The sequence below is a fragment of the Neopelma chrysocephalum genome, unplaced genomic scaffold, assembly GCF_003984885.1.
Source record: "Neopelma chrysocephalum unplaced genomic scaffold, ASM398488v2 Primary Assembly neopelma1_95b, whole genome shotgun sequence".
Taxonomy (NCBI): domain Eukaryota; kingdom Metazoa; phylum Chordata; class Aves; order Passeriformes; family Pipridae; genus Neopelma; species Neopelma chrysocephalum.
In genome coordinates this window covers 1,743,174-1,747,300 of record NW_020897758.1, presented here as the reverse complement: position 1 = coordinate 1,747,300, position 4,127 = coordinate 1,743,174, and the positions used below count along the sequence as shown (strand labels likewise).

Genomic DNA, 4,127 nt, shown 5'->3' with positions numbered 1-4,127 from the left:
TAGACACTGTTTGCTACTCTACCGTAGACACTGTTTGCTACTCTACCTAGCTGTGACTCTATACCCCCAAACAGGGCAGCTCCAAGTCAGTCCCACTCAAAGACGCATGTCATGCCAAATATGAACAAATGGGACGCAAAGATGGAAGACGACTCTCCGTGACGACAATTCCCACACCCGAAGCACAGTTGGGCTACGTGGCCTGCGGAACACTGATCGTTGGTCAAGGGCGCTGACACGGCCCCGGACGGTGATGGAACGTAATGGATCATCACAATAAAGTACTGATACCATAGGGAAGGATGCATAAGAACTTCCTCTGCACATCTTCTGGCCTCAACAAGTAATAATGGAAAAATGCCAAAATAAGTCTGATGTCCAAAATAGACAGTGAGAGGCCATGGTTGCCGACATGGTCTGAAATGATGCCGCTTGGGTAAAGCAACCCATGATCTCTGAGATGCGAGACGAACGTGTGCTCACTACACGTGAAAGAAGCACGCAGGGGATGTGGTACTGATTGGTATGGATATTCTGGACCCGAGCGGTGGTGCCTGAACCCCGTGATATGCTCCTTGAATGAGCCACAATGACATCAAGATATGACAAAGGCCTACAACATCAAGGATGGACAGCACAAACTATGGAGCGGACATGGGCAGAAATGGCCTGACACTTTCCCCTCCTGAACCCGATATTCTCTGTGCAAGATAATGTAACAGTTTGTTAGGATACATGTCCGGAATAAAGACAAGTGCAACAGACATTCAATCACACAAAATATCTTTTATTACAGTGAGAATAATAATAATAATAAACTTAGCAAAGAGAAACAAAAACTAAAAAAGGATACAAAATAACTACCTTATTGGGTGGCATTAAAACAAATACTACAAACAGCATTTATTACAGTATTAACTAGTAAAAAGGGAGTTAGAGATACCAAAAAAGGATCTTAACACAATATTACGGATAACTATTAACATGATATTGGTTAGTTAAAAGGGAAATTCAAGGGAAATACTATGAACAACTTATTTATGTAACAATATTCAATAATAAAAGAGGAATTAAAGGGACACTTAAAGGATATTAAAAAATTTGCTTTCTCGGTTGCTTCCTATCAATAAACTGTGCTTACCCACACAGACAGGCCAGGGTTATCAGGATCTGCAGCAGCTGGTCGGTGCCCATGCTTAGCAAATGTCCCTGCAGAGCAACACAGTCTCGATGGAAGGATGAGTATCGCTCAACTCAGCAGTCCTGACACCCCATTTTATCAGCTCCACATTACACTACGTAGGGCCAGTACACAGTATAAGGTGATGCCTGAATGGCAGCCAAACACCGCCTGTTCATTACCCAACAGCAACAGTCTGTGCATGCCCTACTTGTAGGGCAAAGGGTGAACGACCCCTGCCCACATAATCTTCCTCTCACCATCATCTTTCTCACCCCGATGTATGACCTCTACCATTGTGTTTCAAGGGTAGATGTATTTATCTTGCAGTATGTAGCAAAACCAAGGAAGAACTCAGCTCTGATAATAGGGGATATCAAGCTGACTTGCTAAAAAGCACAATGGACCTTACAGTTAACTTGTGCCAGAAGTTACATTGTACAATACTCTAGCTGGTTTCACATCCTAATATGATTTCTTTCTCACGCCTCTATGCTCCATTGATCATCTAATTCAAAAGTACCACCCTTACAATAACCTATAGACCAACAATGTCAAAGCAAAAAGGCTCTAAGGCAGACCCAATTCTGCTGGACACCCTGTCCGCTGGCCTCTGAACAAAAAAAGGACTCAGCAGCTCACCCAGATACTCAGTGAAAGCTTCACCTTTTCAGAGTTCTCAGGGCCATTCAGGAAATCTAGAGGTCAGCTACAATCTGCATTAAGACACATAAAACAACCACCAAAATTCATGGCCCTGCCAGGCAGCTCCCATCATCTCCACAAAACCCTGCTCTCAGGACTGCACTCAGAAGGACCATGGCTGCTCCATCCCCAAGAACTGGACAGCCATCGCCTCAGACAGCTAAGCGCACCCACGGGGACTTTTATGGTTAGCCCCCCCATCTACACATAAGGGCAGAGCAGCTCCAGGACAAACACACGCACACCTGACACAGAACACGACAAACATGCAGCGCAATGAGGAGAGAAAGCTCTCAGCAAGAAGCAGAACTCCAAGAACCATAACACTGTTGAGCGAGATGACCTACGCAACTGCGATGGCGAGCTGAGAATGCCCTATGGGAGCCTGCCGAAAGACTCCAAGATAACCACCTTTGACAAGAAGGGCCTGTCAAAACCGCACAGAGGGACGTGCCAGAACGCTACGTTCGGCATGGAAGATTGGGAGGATGCGAAGAACAAGTCCCCCTCCTTTACAATGGATGGTTGGAGAGCGCAGTCGACGACACAGCCCGAAACGCGGCCGCAGAAGACGCCCAACTGTAAAATTCCAAGATGCGATTCCGATGCAAGATTGCAAGTCAAGGAACAGATGATAGCGGCACCGTGCCGAGGAGACGTGCAAGACCCCGGGGATGATGCCCGATGCTTCCCATAAGCCCCTTCGGGGCAGAACGCAAAGACATCTGATCCGAGGAACCCACGAGACACGCAAGATGGACTAGACAAACTACGCCACACAGACCGGAACTGCTCTGCCCTGCACAGCCCAGTCTTGTGCTCAAAAGTAAGCCACTCCCCCCCACGTGTAATAAGAGGCCTGTTACTGGACATCCCTCTCCCCCTACGCTCATTTCTAAAGCCATCCCAGCAATTCCCAACCCGGTACCCTGCTCTCCTCCCCCTCCGGGTCACAGCCCTCCACTTATCTTTACGAGAGCCAGGGATGTGATTCCTTCTCCAATGCAAAAGAAGGTCATCTCGGTTACCTCAGAGGTTCCTGCAGTTGCCGGTTTATTCTCCTAGTCACCTACAAGAAAGAAGACCACAAGCGATGCACAAGTTTAGCAGCAGCTCAGCCAAAACCCCACCATTCCCATACTCATGCTCTCCCAGGTGCACCGAGGCCCTCGGGTCACCGGCTCCAGCCAGAGTCCCAGGCTGCGGCTGTCATCACATGGGATACTTGGGTGAGCCACACACACAGTTACGTGGCATTTTGGAAAGTTCAGTGCACCCCTGCTCCTCCTGCCACCACCCCGACTCACCTCCAACGCTCCTCTCTTTCCAAAGGTCACCTGGGCAGCACCTGCAAATAGAAAAGGTGCTTGCTTCAGTGCTGAGCCCTGTAATACTTTGGGATTACTCATGAGGCTATCCCAAGACCATCAAATCTTGTCACAAAAAACTAGGCATGTTTGTAGCTTTACAACACCAGAAAAGTACCATCTACTTCTGTCCAGGAGTCCATGCTCATCTTGCTCACCAGGGCTCATCTGGCTCACCTCCACGCTTGTGCTGATAGCCTTTTCCACCAATTTGTACAGAAAGGGTCAGGACAGAAAAGTCTTGCTGTCCTTTAGCTTTTCTGGGCAGCCTGTCACCTACACCTTAAATCATGGGGCTACGTGTTTTCCTTCCTACGGAAAAGTGTGGGGAACCTCGGCTGGACCGAGACCCTAACATGGAATGAAAAGGGGACTGAGAATGGAGGCCTTAGTCCTGACAACATATTGATGCACCCTAAGAGAGGAGAAAAACACCAGGAGAAAGCTGTCCCATGAGAACAAGGACTTATTTTGAACAAAGTGGCTGAGTAGATTGTAAACTTGAGAAGAAAACAAGAACAGATGTGCAGAGAGACTGTGGGAAAGCAAGACTGAGAAAGTCCACCTATCAGCTGTGAGAATTATGGTCTGTGTGTTTGAATTAACCTGTGTAGAATACGTGTCTCTAAAAAACTGTATTTAAGGAGCTGCACTGCTGCTGCTCCAGCTCTCTTTTCTTTCCAATAAACTTTCTTGCTGGATACTTTGTGTCGCAGTCCGTTCCATCAGCAACAGAAAAGAATTGTTATTCCCTCTCAGAAAGGCAGCACCAAAATATTGATTTCCTATTTATGACTTGAAACGCTCCCCTACTGACTATCTCAGGTATTACACTCTAAATATACACCGTTCCCTATAGTTTACCTCCAATTTTA

The 4,127-nt window shown here is 47.1% G+C and overlaps 1 long non-coding RNA gene across 1 annotated transcript in view; it reads right to left on the bottom strand.

Annotated features, from left to right (window-relative positions):
* LOC113972709 overlaps positions 1-3,823 on the bottom strand; it is a 7,603-nt gene extending 3,780 nt beyond the window's left edge. The window contains exons 1-2 of the long non-coding RNA XR_003535975.1: positions 3,569-3,823; positions 2,850-2,853 (exon numbers count right to left, since the gene is read on the bottom strand). This is a non-coding gene — a long non-coding RNA (uncharacterized LOC113972709). The remainder of the gene's footprint in view (positions 1-2,849; positions 2,854-3,568) is intronic.
* Positions 3,824-4,127: the final 304 nt, after the last annotated feature.